General features: G+C 44.0%; 1 long non-coding RNA gene across 1 annotated transcript in view; it reads left to right on the top strand.

Annotated features, from left to right (window-relative positions):
• The first annotated feature begins 5738 nt into the window (after nucleotides 1-5738).
• Nucleotides 5739-15260, top strand: part of LOC134740164 (uncharacterized) — a 55795-nt gene continuing 46273 nt past the window's right edge. Inside the window, exons 1-2 of the long non-coding RNA XR_010127430.1 lie at nucleotides 5739-5976; nucleotides 13437-13558. This is a non-coding gene — a long non-coding RNA (uncharacterized LOC134740164). The remainder of the gene's footprint in view (nucleotides 5977-13436; nucleotides 13559-15260) is intronic.

The following is a 15260-nucleotide window of genomic DNA, read 5'->3' as shown; positions in this document are numbered from 1 at the left end:
GCAACGTGCAAGTAAGTTACATATGTATACATGTGCCATGCTGGTGCGCTGCACCCACCAACTCGTCATCTAGCATTAGGTATATCTCCCAATGCTATCCCTCCCCACTCCTCCCCCCCCACAACAGCCCCCGAAGTGTGATGTTCCCCTTCCTGTGTCCATGTGTTCTCATTGTTCAATTCCCACCTATGAGTGAGAATATGCGGTGTTTGGTTTTTTGTTCTTGCGATAGTTTACTGAGAATGATGATTTCCAATTTCATCCATGTCCCTACAAAGGATGTGAACTCATCATTTTTTATGGCTGCATAGTATTCCATGGTGTATATGTGCCACATTTTCTTAATCCAGTCTATCATTGTTGGACATTTGGGTTGGTTCCAAGTCTTTGCTATTGTGAATAATGCCGCAATAAACATACGTGTGCATGTGTCTTTATAGCAGCATGATTTATAGTCCTTTGGGTATATACCCAGTAATGGGATGGCTGGGTCAAATGGAATTTCTAGTTCTAGATCCCTGAGGAATCGCCACACTGACTTCCACAAGGGTTGAACTAGTTTACAGTCCCACCAACAGTGTAAAAGTGTTCCTATTTCTCCACATCCTCTCCAGCACCTGTTGTTTCCTGACTTTTTAATGATTGCCATTCTAACTGGTGTGAGATGGTATCTCATTGTGGTTTTGATTTGCATTTCTCTGATGGCCAGTGATGGTGAGCATTTTTTCATGTGTTTTTTGGCTGCATAAATGTCTTCTTTTGAGAAGTGTCTGTTCATGTCCTTTGCCCACTTTTTGATGGGGTTGTTTGTTTTTTTCTTGTAAATTTGTTAGAGTTCATTGTAGATTCTGGATATTAGCCCTTTGTCAGATGAGTAGGTTGCGAAAATTTTCTTCCATTTTGTAGGTTGCCTGTTCACTCTGATGGTAGTTTCCTTTGCTGTGCAGAAGCTCTTTAGTTTAATTAGATCCCATTTGTCAATTTTGGCTTTTGTTGCCATTGCTTTTGGTGTTTTAGACATGAAGTCCTTGCCCATGCCTATGTCCTGAATGGTATTGCCTAGGTTTTCTTCTAGGGTTTTTATGGTTTTCGGTCTAACATTTAAGTCTTTAATCCATCTTGAATTGATTTTTGTATAAGGTGTAAGGAAGGGATCCAGTTTCAGCTTTCTACATATGGCTAGCCAGTTTTCCCAGCACCATTTATTAAACAGGGAATCCTTTCCCCATTTCTTGTTTTTGTCAGGTTTGTCAAAGATCAGATAGTTGTAGATATGTGGCATTATTTCTGACGGCTCTATTCTGTTCCATTGATCTATATCTCTATTTTGGTACCAGTACCATGCTGTTTTGGTTACTGTAGCCTTGTAGTATAGTCTAAAGTCAGGTAGCGTGATGCCTCCAGCTTTGTTCTTTTGGCTTAGGATTGACTTGGCCATGCGGGCTCTTTTTTGGTTCCATATGAACTTTAAAGTAGTTTTTTCCAATTCTGTGAAGAAAGTCATTGGTAACTTGATGGGGATGGCATTGAATCTGTAAATTACCTTGGGAAGGATGGCCATTTTCATGATATTGATTCTTCCTACCCATGAGCATGGAATGTTCTTCCATTTGTTTGTATCCTCTTTTATTTCCTTGAGCAGTGGTTTGTAGTTCTCCTTGAAGAGGTCCTTCACATCCCTTGTAAGTTGGATTCCTAGGTATTTTATTCTCTTTGAAGCAATTGTGAATGGGAGTTCACTCATGATTTGGCTCTCTGTTTGTCTGTTATTGATGTATAAGAATGCTTGTGATTTTTGTACATTGATTTTGTATCCTGAGACTTTGCTGAAGTTGCTTATTAGCTTAAGGAGATTTTGGGCTGAGACAATGGGGTTTTCTAGATATACTATCATGTCATCTGCAAACAGGGACAATTTGACTTCCTCTTTTCCTAATTGAATACCCTTGATTTCCTTCTCTTCCCTAATTGCCCTGGCCAGAACTTCCAACACTATGTTGAATAGAAGTGGTGAGAGAGGGCATCCCTGTCTTGTGCCAGTTTTCAAAGGGAATGCTTCCAGTTTTTGCCCATTCAGTATGATATTGGCTGTGGGTTTGTCATAAATAGCTCTTATTATTTTGAGATACGACCCATCAATACCTAATTTATTGAGAGTTTTTAGCATGAAGGGGTGTTGAATTTTGTCAAAGGCCTTTTCTGCATCTATTGAGATAATCATGTGGTTTTTGTCTTTGGTTCTGTTTATATGCTGGATTACATTTATTGATTTGCGTATATTGAACCAGCCTTGCATCCCAGGGATGAAGCCCACTTGATCATGGTGGATAAGCTTTTTGATGTGCTGCTGGATTCTGTTTGCCAGTATTTTATTGAGGATTTTTGCATCAATGTTCATCAAGGATATTGGTCTAAAATTCTCTTTTTTTGTTGTGTCTCTGCCAGGCTTTGGTATCAGGATGATGCTGGCCTCATAAAATGAGTTAGGGAGGATTCCCTCTTTTTCTATTGATTGGAATAGTTTCAGAAGGAATGGTACCAGCTCCTCCTTGTACCTCTGGTAGAATTCGGCTGTGAACCCATCTGGTCCTGGACTTTTTTTGGTTGGTAAGCTATTGATTATTGCCACAATTTCAGCTCCTGTTATTGGTCTATTCAGAGATTCAACTTCTTCCTGGTTTAGTCTTGGGAGGGTGTATGTGTTGAGGAATTTATCCATTTCTTCTAGATTTTCTAGTTTATTTGCGTAGAGGTATTTGTAATATTCTCTGATGGTAGTTTGTATTTCTGTGGGATCGGTGGTGATATCCCCTTTATCATTTTTTATTGCATCTATTTGATTCTTCTCTCTTTTTTTCTTTATTAATCTTGCTAGCGGTCTATCAATTTTGTTGATCCTTTCAAAAAACCAGCTCCTGGATTCATTTATTTTTTGAAGGTTTTTTTGTGTCTCTATTTCCCTCAGTTCTGCTCTGATTTTAGTTATTTCTTGCCTTCTGCTAGCTTTTGAATGTGTTTGCTCTTGCTTTTCTAGTTCTTTTAATTGTGATGGTAGGGTGTCAATTTTGGATCTTTCCTGCTTTCTCTTATGGGCATTTAGTGCTATAAATTTCCCTCTACACACTGCTTTGAATGTGTCCCAGAGATTCTGGTATGTTGTGTCTTGGTTCTCGTTGGTTTCAAAGAACATCTTTATTTCTGCCTTCATTTCGTTATGTACCCAGTAGTCATTCAGGAGCAGGTTTGTTCAGTTTCCATGTAGTTGAGCGGTTTTGAGTGACATTCTTAATCCTGAGTTCTAGCTTGATTGCACTGTGATCTGAGAGATAGTTTGTTATAATTTCTGTTCTTTTACATTTACTGAGGAGAGCTTTACTTCCAAGTATGTGGTCAATTTTGGAATAGGTGTGGTGTGGTGCTGAAAAAAATGTATATTCTGTTGATTTGGGGTGGAGAGTTCTGTAGATGTCTATTAGGTCCGCTTGGTGCAGAGCTGAGTTCAATTCCTGGGTATTCTTGTTGACTTTCTGTCTGGTTGATCTGTCTAATGTTGACAGTGGGGTGTTAAAGTCTCCCATTATTAATGTGTGGGAGTCTAAGTCTCTTTGTAGGTCACTCAGGACTTGCTTTATGAATCTGGGTGCTCCTGTATTGGGTGCATATATATTTAGGATAGTTAGCTCTTCTTGTTGAATTAATCCCTTTACCATTATGTAATGGCCTTCTTTGTCTCTTTTGATCTTTGTTGGTTTAAAGTCTGTTTTATCAGAGACTAGGATTGCAACCCCTGCCTTTTTTTGTTTTCCATTTGCTTGGTAGATCTTCCTCCATCCTTTTATTTTGAGCCTATGTGTGTCTCTGCACGTGAGATGGGTTTCCTGAATACAGCACACTGATGGGTCTTGAGTCTTTATCCAATTTGCCAGTCTGTGTCTTTTAATTGGAGAATTTAGTCCATTTACATTTAAAGTTAATATTGTTATGTGTGAATCTGATCCTGTCATTATGATGTTAGCTGGTTATTTTGCTCGTTAGTTGATGCAGTCTCTTCCTAGTCTCGATGGTCTTTACATTTCGGTATGATTTTGCAGTGGCTGGTACCAGTTGTGCCTTTCCATGTTTAGTGCTTCCTTCAGGAGCTCTTTTAGGGCAGGCCTGGTGGTGACAAAATCTCTCAGCATTTGCTTGTCTGTAAAGTATTTTATTTCTCCTTCACTTATGAAGCTTAGTTTGGCAGGATATGAAATTCTGGGTTGAAAATTCTTTTCTTTAAGAATGTTGAATATTGGCCCCCACTCTCTTCTGGCTTGTAGGGTTTCTGCCGAGAGATCCGCTGTTAGTCTGATGGGCTTCCCTTTGAGGGTAACCCGACCTTTCTCTCTGGCTGCCCTTAACATTTTTTCTTTCATTTCAACTTTGGTTAATCTGACAATTATGTCTTGGAGTTGCTCTTCTCGAGGAGTATCTTTGTGGCGTTCTCTGTATTTCCTGAATCTGAATGTTGGCCTGCCTTGCTAGATTGGGGAAGTTCTCCTGGATAATATCCTGCAGAGTGTTTTCCAACTTGTTTCCATTCTCCCCGTCACTTTCAGGTACACCAATCAGACGTAGATTTGGTCTTTTCACATAGTCCCACATTTCTTGGAGGCTTTGCTCGTTTCTTTTTATTCTTTTTTCTCTAAACTTCCCTTCTCGCTTCATTTCATTCATTTCATCTTCCAGGGCTGATACCCTTTCTTCCATTTGATCGCATCGGCTCCTGAGGCTTCTGCATTCTTCACGTAGTTCTCGAGCCTTGGTTTTCAGCTCCATCAGCTCCTTTAAGCACTTCTCTGTATTGGTTATTCTAGTTATACATTCTTCTAAATTTTTTTCAAAGTTTTCAACTTCTTTGCCTTTGGTTTGAATATCCTCCCGTAGCTCGGAGTAATTTGATCGTCTGAAGGCTTCTTCTCTCAGCTCGTCAAAGTCATTCTCCGTCCAGCTTTGTTCCGTTGCTGGTGAGGAACTGCGTTCCTTTGGAGGAAGAGAGGTACTCTGCTTTTTAGAGTTTCCAGTTTTTCTGCTCTGTTTTTTCCCCATCTTTGTGGTTTTATCTACTTTTGGTCTTTGATGATGGTGATGTACGGATGGGTTTTTGGTGTGGATGTCCTTTCTGTTAGTTTTCCTTCTAACAGACAGGACCCTCAGCTGCAGGTCTGTTGGAGTACCTGGCTGGCCGTGTGAGGTGTCAGTCTGCCCCTGCTGGGGGGTGCCTCCCAGTTAGGCTGCTCAGGGGTCAGGGGTCAGGGACCCACTTGAGGAGACAGTCAGCCCGTTCTCAAATCTCCAGTTGCGTGCTGGGAGAACCACTGCTCTCCTCAAACCTGTCAGACAGGGACATTTAAGTCTGCAGAGGTTACTGCTGTCTTTTTGTTTGTCTGTGCCCTGCCCCCAGAGGTGGAGCCTACAGAGGCAGGCAGGCCTCCTTGAGCTGTGGTGGGCTCCACCCAGTTCAAGCTTCCCGGCTGCTTTGTTTACCTAAGCGAGCCTGGGCAATGGCGGGCACCCCTCCCCCAGCCTCGCTGCTGACTTGCTGTTTGATCTCAGACTGCCGTGCTAGCAATCAGTGAGACTCCGTGGGCGTAGGACCCTCTCAGCCAGGTGCGGGCTATACTCTCCTGGGGCACCGTTTCCTAAGCCCGTCGGAAAAGCACAGTATTCGGGTGGGAGTGGCCCGATTTTCCAGGTGCCGTCTGTCACCCCTGGAAAGGGAACTCCCTGACCCCTTGTGCTTCCCGAGTGAGGCAATGCCTCGCCCCTGCTTCGGCTGGCGCACGGTGCACTCACCCACTGACCTGCGCCCACTGTCTGGCACTCCCTAGTGAGATGAACACGGTACCTCAGATGGAAATGCAGAAATCACCTGTCTTCTGCGTCGCCGGCTCTGGGAGCTGTAGACCGGAGCTGTTCCTATTCGGCCATCTTCAAAATTTGGTAATAAATATTATTGTTGGCTGGGTTCAGTGGCTCACACCTGTAATCCCAACACTTTGGTAGGCTGAGACAGGAGGATTGCTTGAGCCCAGAAGTTCCAGACCAGCCTTGGCAACATAGGGAGACCCCATCTCTATAAAAAATTTAAAAATTAGCTGGGCAAGGTGGCACGTGCCTATAGTCCCAGCTACTCAGGAGGCTGAGGTGGGAGGATCACTTGAGCCCAGGAAGCTGAGGCTGCAGTGAACCATGATTGTGCCATTGCACTCCAAACTGGGTGACAGAGGGGGACTGTCTCAAACAATAATAATTATTATTACTTTACACACTTGATATTTGTTTGTCAATTTTTGTTGCCTGTAAATGTCTTTGTTTCACCCTTATTATTGAAAGATCATTTTGCTGGGTCTTGAACTCTAGGCTATTATTTTCTCTCAGCACTTTGCAGGTATTATTCCATTGTATTCTGACCTGTATTGCTGCTATGGAGTAGCCAGCTATCAATTTAATTGGCAGCCTTGCATAGGTAATCTCTCTTTTCTGGCTGCTTTTAAGACCTTTTGTTTGTCTTTGGTATTCAGTGTTACCACAACACCAGGAGCTTGGTCTTGGTCCTGCTGCTTGCCCCAGAGAAAGCCCATCACTGAGGCCAGGATTATTGCCAAGGAAGAAGACTTTAGGCTTTAATTGGGTGCTGTAGCCAAGGAGATGGGAGGTCAGTCTCAAATCTGTCTCCCCTGATGACTGGAATTGGAGGTTTATATGGCAGGGAAGAAATGTAACAATGTATAACAATGTATAGGGAGGGGTAAGGAAGCAATAGTGATGAATGAGGGGTCTGGCATTTCATTATCTGGATGCTGTGACCTGGTGAGTTTCAGCTCTTTGATACTTTTTTTTTGAGTGGCCTGAGGGTGTTGCTAAGAAGGAACTCAGATAAAACAAATGCAAGTTTCAAGCTTTAAGAAATTGACTGGGCAGGGCTTGGTGGCTCACGCCTGTAATGCCAGCACTTTGGGAGGCTGAGGCAGGCGGATCACGAGGTCAGGAGATCAAGACCATCCTGGCTAACATGGTGAAACCCTGTTTCTACTAAAAATACAAAAAAAAAAAAAAAAAATTAGCTGGGCGTGGTGGTGGGTGCCTGTAGTCCCAGCTACTCTGGAGGCTGAGGCAGGAGAATGGTGTGAACCCAGGAGGTGGAGCTTGCAGTGAGCTGAGATCATGCCACTGCACTCTAGCCTGGGTGACACAGCAAGACTCCATCTCAAAAAAAAAAAAGAGAAATTGACTAGAAGGGTCCATTTCTATGTTTATCCACAAACAAAAAAAAAAAAACAACAGAAAAAGTGTCTATGGGACTATTGGGTTGATTTCATCCAGCAATTGACCATGTTGTATCCAGATGTGGATTTCTTTTTACTTATCCAGCTTGAGAATTTGTCAGACTTCTTTAATCTGTTGTTTTGTCTTTCATCAATTTTGGGAAATTTCTTCAAGTATTATCTTTCTCCTATCTACTCTCTCCTGCTACATCAAATTTATACAACATGTTCTCTCCAATCGTATGTGGCTCTTAAGTTCTTTTTCATGTTGTTCATCTCTTTGTCTTGAAGTAATTTCTTCAGTTTTTTATTCCAATTTACTAATTACCTTTTCTTTTTCTTTTTCTTTTTTTTTTTTTTTTTTGAGATGGAGGTCTTACTTTGTTGCCCAGGCTAGAGTGCAGTGGCACAAGTCACTGCAGCCTCGACCACCCAGGTTCAAGCAATCCTCCTGCCTCAGCCCCCTAGTTAGCTGGGACTATAGGTGCGTGCCACCAGGACTGGCTAATTTTGTATATTTTGTAGACACAGGGTTTCACCATGTTGCCCAGGCTGGTCTCAAACTCCTGAGCTTAAGTGATCCACTTGCCTTGACCTCCCAAAATGTTAGGATTACAAGCATGAGCCACCATGCCTGGCCACTAATTACCTTTTCAATTAAGCCTAACTTTCTGTTAAACCTAACCTTTACGTTTTTATTTCATTTGTTATGTTTTTTCACATCTAAATGTTGTTTTTCAAATGAGATTGGCAAATTTGGACACCCTCATTTCCTTCATCATGTTTTCATTTCCTCTTTTATTTCTTTGTCGATATTAAACAGATTTATCTTACATTTTCTATCTGATAATTCTAATATCAACAGTTTTTAATGGGTTTTATTTGCATTTTTTCTTCTGATTCTTCCTTATGGTGGCTTATTTCCTCATATATTTAGGTGTTTTTAAATCCTGAGCTCCTGTTCCTTGGGACTTTATCCGCAGCATTCTTTGAAGCCTGGATTTAAAGGTTCTTTCCTTTAAAGAAGATTTACTTTTTATTTGTTCAGGATCCAAGGACATAACCCATCTGGGACCCTTTTAAACTAAAATTTTGGCTTTGGGTTTTTTAGGACGTAGTAGTATAATTACCTCAGCTAAATCTACGTAAATGTGAGCTTATGTATGAAAATTCTTATGGAATAAATTTTCTTTTTTCTTTTTCTTTTCCTGCTCTTCTCAGAGCCAAGACTAACACCAAATCCATTTTACTTTGTGGAGCAGGTTTTTTTTGGTTTTGTTTTGTTTTTTTCTTTAGTTTATCCATTGAGATTATCAACTATTGGCAGGGGAAGACCGGGGAGGAGCAGATCATACCTTCAGGTGACAGTCTGGTCTGACCTGTCTCTACTCAGGACTTTGTTTGTTTTTTAGAGATGAGGTATCTCTCTTCCAGGCTGGAGTGTAATGGCTCACCGAAGCCTCGATCTCCTGGGCTCAAGTGATCCTCCTGCCTCAGCCTCCTGCGTCTGCTCAGGACTTTGGCTTTAACTTCTGGTCCCTTCATTTATCGTCTATTAAACCCAGACCTGAGGCCACCAGGTATTGACAGACACCCTCAGAGCAAAGTTCAGCTCCAGCACTTAAATTCTCTGGTGGATTTGCCTTTTTCCTATTGTTTAAAGTTTCTAAATAATTCTCTTTCCTGATAGCTCAGTCATGTGTCAAAAAAGACTTGGAGGCCAGGCACAGTGGCTCACGCCTGTAATCCCAGCACTTTGCAAGGCAGAGACAGGTGGATCACCTGGGGTCAGGGGTTCAAAACCAGCCTGGCTAACATGGCGAAACCCTGTCTCTACTGAAAAAAACACCAAAAACAGAAAAACACAAAAATTAGCCAGGTATGGTGGCGGGCGCCTGTAATCCCAGCTACTCGGGAGGCTGAGGCAAGAGAATCACTTGAACCCAGGAGGCAGAGGTTGTGGTGAGCCGAAATCACAACACTGCGCTCCAGCCTGGTAAACAGAGCAAGACTGTGTCTCAAAAAAAAAAAAAAAAAAAAAGAAGTAAAAGAAAAGACTTGGAGAAGTTTTTCTTGTAGAATTTTTAGGCATACTGTCTTGACCCGTTCCTCTTTCCATATTTAACATCCAATGTTTCTCAGAAAGTTCCTTCATTTGTAAAATAGAGATGATAATAATGCTTATTTCATAGAGTTGTTTTTTTTTCCTCGTGGGGGGTGAGGATTCAGTTAGAAAATGGTTGTATTCTCTTAACTCACTGCCTCCGAAGTAAGACTCAGTAATGATGGCTATTATTATTTTCATCTCCTCTGGGCTCTTCCACTTGTGTGGTTGGTAGCCCTGGGCCAGATGATCTCCCTCTCAGAGCCTTACTTCCTTATCTGTCAAGCAGGGAGAGAAAATTCAATGATGACTATAGAAGGGCTTGGAAAGGGAGAATGAAGAGAGGCTAAGTTGCTGCTCCTGGAAGGATTTACCTTGCCCTTTTCCCTGGGGCCTATTAGTGAATATTTGGCAGCCAAAGGGGCCCAGCTCCAAGTCCAGCTGCCTCTTTATCTGGCACCTGGCTCTTGCCTCGTTCACTGGGTTCTAAGAACAGCCCTGGGGGCAGGAAGAGAAGATGTCATGCCCAGGTGCTCCAAGTGAGGGTTTGTTCTAGACTCTTCATGCTCTTACAGCCAGCAGCAGCCTGGAATTCCCAGAGTCAGACCTTCAAATGGATCATGTGGATGGTGCTTTCTGGAGAGACTGGGGGATGCTTTTATCTCTTGATAGTTATTGGAGTCATTCTCGACGGTTGTTTCTGTTAAGGCATATGTTATGCATGACTGTTTTTTGTGCTCATGCTTCCATGAAGGTTCTCCAATTTTAATGTAGTAACATTAAAATAGTCACTCAAATTTGTAGCAAAGATTTTTAGAGAATCTGTTGGTTTTATGAGCTATAACTCAACTCTGTTTTTTTCCCCCTCAAGACAGTATGTAGGAAGGGACATGACAGAGTGTAACATTATGTAGATAATGTCACCCAGGCAAGCCGTCAGTTCTGGCCCATATTCATCTCAACCTTCACGGAGCTCCCACCACCTTACCTGCCTTGGCATCTGCTTGGTCTGAAATGTGCTTCATCTCTTTCAGGCCAGCCATTCCTCTCTCCAACTAGACTGGCAGCAGCATCTTACTGTGGGAAGAACTAGACTTCTGAGTCAGGCAGCGCTGGCTGCAAATCCTCTCCCCACCACTCACTGTCAAAGCTTTAGCCAGTCCCTCAACCTCACTGAGTCTGGGTATCCTCCTCTTTAGACTGAAAATAATTCCTCTCTCAGAGCATGAGAGGGCAAGGACCTACTGTGTGTTTTATACACCTAAAATCTCTATGTGCATTTTATACAGGATCTCCAGTCCCTTCAGCCATGATATAATGGGATGTCATTCTTATCATCCAGATGACGAATGAGTCTTAGAGGGGTTAAATAGCTAACATAGCAGAGGTACGCTGTGTTCTATTCATCCCTTTGGGCCATACCTTATGTCTGCCCAACGTCAATATCTGTTTTCTGTGTTTGGCAAATCTATGATCCAAGGTTTTATGACAGGCAATGCCTCACCTCCCACTTCAAAAGCCAAAGAGTGTTGCTGGTTACATTCTTTCCCTGACGCTTGGCAGCCAGGGAGTGGGGACTGACCTAGATTGGAGGTGCTCATCTGGGACTTTGAAACTCGCTGAAATGACCTTAAGAAGCAGTGGACAGCTGAGAATTAGTTCTAGCAGCAATGGAAGCATCTTTTGGCTGGTGGTGGTCTCAGCAGCCAGGCCCAGTGCTCAGTTGCCATGATGCCACCTGTGTAGGTCCTGGGGCATGACCTTGGCTGTGGCTCAGATCACTGAGTCTCCTTTGGCTTCCGACAACTCTCCAAGACTGGTTTTGAGACTTCTTGTTAATTTTGTGAGCTTCTTGATATTCTTTCTCAATTTTTTTTTCACTTGAGTTACTCAGATTTGGTTTCTGCTGTTTGTAATGAAGAAACCCATGTGGCAGCTCTGTGGACCCAGCAATGGTCTCTGGAGTCTCTGAGTCTTTTAATCTATGTCTAATACTCCCACACAAATGCTAGGCATCATTTGCCTCTAAAACACAAGTTGAATCAGGCTTCCACCATCGATTTTCTCCTCCCTCTGTTCCTTCCTCTCTGCACAGCTGTCTCCCCCGGGGCCTCGTTTTTATAGCTAATGGATGGAGGTTAGCAAAGAAAACCTGCTGCCCAGCTTCTTGTCTGTGCTCTTCATGGACTTGTTTCTTTGGGATCCTGTTCTTAAGAATTCATGGAGATTCATGGTAAGCTCTTCCTCAGGGCCCTTGTTCTTCCCTGTTCTGCCTTCTGCCACTTTCTCTGCCTGGACTGAATTGGGTCAGGGTTCCTCCCAGGCTGGCTTGGAGAGTCTCAGAAAGGGATGACTTTTATCAAGACACTAAAGGGGATACCAAATCTAAACAGTTCAGGAGATGGTTTAGAAGAAGACTCCTCCCTGAATGGAACCAGCTTCTACAATATGGTTTACTATGCTTCTAGTTCCTCGTGTCTATTGTGCCTCTGTTGGTGGTGAGCCATCCAGCTTTGGAAGCTGCAAGGGAGCTGGGTTTTTGTTTGTTTGTTTGTTTTTGTTGTTGTTGTTTTTGAGATGGAGTCTCGCTCTGTCACCAGGCTAGAGTGCAGTGGCGTGATCTCGGCTCACTGCCACCTCCGCCTCCCAGGTTCAAGCAATTCTCCTGCCTCAGCCTCCCATGTAGCTGGGATTACAGGCGCATGCCACCACGCCCGGCTAATTTTTTGTATTTTTAGAGACGAGGTTTCACAATGTTGGCCAGCATGGTCTCGATCTCCTGACCTCACGTGATCTGCCCACCTCAGCCTCCCAAAGTGCTGGGATTATAGGCATGAGCCACTGCGCCCAGCCTGGGAGCCAGTTTAACTAGGCCCTGAATCTCAGCTGAATTCCTTAGCCTACCTTGGGATCCAGAAGAGTTGAAGTTTGTAGTGTACATCCATTGTTTTTATCTGCTCAGGATACTCTTCTTAATAGATTGTCCCATTCCCCCTTTATGGTGGCCCCTGGGGCTGCTGGTCACAAGACCTACTTTCTAGGCCCAGAGGTGGATTGGCAAGATGGAAATAAATGCGAAGACTCTGGGAAAGAGGGACCCTTTCTTTTCTCTTGGATGGCAACCTATAAAGATATGATCTTGGAATTGCTTCTATGTTCCTTGCCAGAAGAAAAAAGGAAGAAATAAAGAAGGTGTTAGTTTTCTAGGGCTGCTGTAACAAATCAGCACAAAATTGGACATCAGAAATTTATTTTCTCAGTTCTGAAGCCCAAAAGTTCAAAGGCAAGGTGCCAGCAGAGTTGGTTCCTTCTGGAGGCTCTAAGAGATAATCTGTGCCATGCCTCTCTCATAGCTTTTGGCAATCTTTGATGTTCCTTAGTTTGTAGATGCATCACTCTGCATTCATCTTCACATAGCTGTCTTCCCTCTGTGTATGTTCGTAATTAAAATTTTCTCTTTCTCCAATCATTGAATTGGGGCTCACCCTAATCCATTATGACATCATCTCTACTTGATTACATCTGCAAAGACCCAAATAAGGTCACATTCACAGGTTCTGAGTGGACTTGAATTTTGGGGGACACTATTCAACCCAATACAGAGGTGCTTTGAGAAAGCAGAGCCAAGAGGTGGAATGAGAGAGAACATTGATGACGTCTTTCAGTTCCTGAATCCAGTCACTGGGTGAAGCCAGCTTCTCCCTAGACTTCCCAGGTGTGCAAGCCAAAACACTTCCTTTTCCTTAAGCTGGTTTTGATTTCTGTCACTTGAAACTAAAGAAGTCTTGACTAAAATAGGGGCAAATGGAAGACCAGAATGCAGGCTTTTAACAAGAGACCAAATTGTAGTAATGAAATGTGAGTTTCCTTTCTTTAACCGCTTTCCTCCCGTACCATACATAGTCTTAATCCACAACACTCTATCCCAATACTTTATTGTGCTAGTCTCCAGAGTCCTCCAGGGGCTTCCTAGAGGGGATATTCTCCAGGAAGAGGGTTTATGACATTGTTTATTCTTTCTTTTTGTCTAGTTGGACCCAAATACTGAAGAATGGCCCTTGGTCCCCAAGGATTTCTGATAACAAATGATCCAGATTTGGGAGCTGGTCCTTGGAGGCATGGGGACCCAGGTGGCTGTAAAGTTTCATTCAAGGTAATAATGTGGCTCCTTCTTTGTATTTCTGGTGCTCAGCACAGTGCCTGACATATGGTAGGTGTGTAGCAAATATTTATTGAGAGGCTGCAGGAAATAATACGTGTTTCATGGCTATTGAGGAAAACACAAAAAGGCATACAAGCTATAGTCCCAGTCCTTGGCAAAATAATACACCTTTATGAAGGAATTACATAGCAGCATAATAAGATCTGCAGGCCAAATATTTGAAACTCTGGGGGAAAAGGGTTGTGGTTCAAAGGAGAGGTCCCTGGGGTTTGGGTGGGAATGTTAGGGGAAGATTTTGGGGGAGGGGAAAGAACTTCGACTGGGCCTGGAAGGACAGGCTGGGTTTAGAGAGGATAAGAGTGGGGAAGGAGCATGTAGAACAAGCATGGTGTCCTCCCAGGGTCATGTGTGGGCTAGGCAGGCAGAGATGGGTCTTCTGGTTGGTGATGGAGGGATGAAGGTGGACAGGAAAAGTCTATTAGACAGGAGTCATCTCTAAGGAGCCAATATCCCAGTCTTGCACACTAAAAAAGAGCAAAAAACAACCCTCATCACTCTCATCCACCTAGACTCCATGTTGGTCCAAGACATGATGCCCTTGGCTCAGGCACACAATGGTGAGGTATGTGTGAGCTGTCGGTGTGTGTGTGCTGTGGGGTGTGTGTGCTGTGTGGTGTGTGCTGTGGGGTGTGTGCTATGTGGTGTGTGCTGTGGGTGTGTGCTGTGTGGTGTGTGCTGTGGGGTGTGTTCTGTGCTGTGTGTGCTGTGGGGTGTGTTCTGTGCTGTGTGTGCTGTGGGGTGTGTGCTGTGTGGCGTGTGCTGTGGGGTGTGTGGTGTGTGTTGTGGTGTGTGTGCTGTGTGGCGTGTGCTGTGGGGTGTGTGCTGTGGGGTTTGTGCTGTGTGGTGTGTGCTGTGGGTGTGTGCTGTGGGGTGTGTGCTGTGTGGTGTGTTCTGTGCTGTGTGTGCTGTGGGGCGTGTAGTGTAGGGTGTGTGCTGTGAAGTGTGTGTGCTGTGAGGTGTGTAGTATAGGGTGTGTGCTGTGGTGTGTGCTGTGGGGTGTGTGCTATGTGGTGTGTGCTGTGGGGTGTGTAGTGTAGGGTGTGTGCTGAGGTATGTGCTGTGGGGTGTGTGCTGTGGGGTGTGTAGTGTAGGGTGTGTGCTGTGTGGTGTGTACTATGGGGTGTGTGCTGTGCAGTGTGTGCTGTGGGGTGTGTGCTGTGGCCGTGTGGCCAGTTTGTGGTTGAATGCTGTGGATTTGCTTTTGTCTGTTTCTTTAGGGGCTTTTGCTTGTAGGTGACAAGAATTTTGCCTCTTGTTATAGCAGGAGACAATCTCCTCCAAGCCACAGGCGGATTCTATCATTCTCCATCCTTGTTTTTTTTCCTTACCTCTCCATATACCCTGGCTCTGCTGTTTCCTTCCTGCAAGAAAAGAGGAGAAAAAGGAGAGGGGGTGATGTTTCCTGAGGACTTGTCAACTGGGTTCTTTGGGATTTCGGGTTCCTGTTTGTGGGCCGGGGCGGGGGACTAAAAGTGACCTCTCTCCTAGGTATCTGCCTCCTCCGCCTACCTCCCAGCCTGCACCTGCCAGACTCCTTCAGGGATAGCTCTCGGGGGAGGAACCCTTCTGGAGATTGGTGAAGAGCTTCTGTCCCTGCCCTGCCATGGCCTCCTGGTCCACAGCAGCCTGGATG

This window comes from Pongo pygmaeus, chromosome 1, assembly GCF_028885625.2.
Source record: "Pongo pygmaeus isolate AG05252 chromosome 1, NHGRI_mPonPyg2-v2.0_pri, whole genome shotgun sequence".
NCBI classification, from domain to species: Eukaryota; Metazoa; Chordata; class Mammalia; order Primates; family Hominidae; genus Pongo; species Pongo pygmaeus.
Note: the sequence above shows the minus strand (reverse complement) of the source record. Positions and strands in the feature narration are given on the sequence as shown.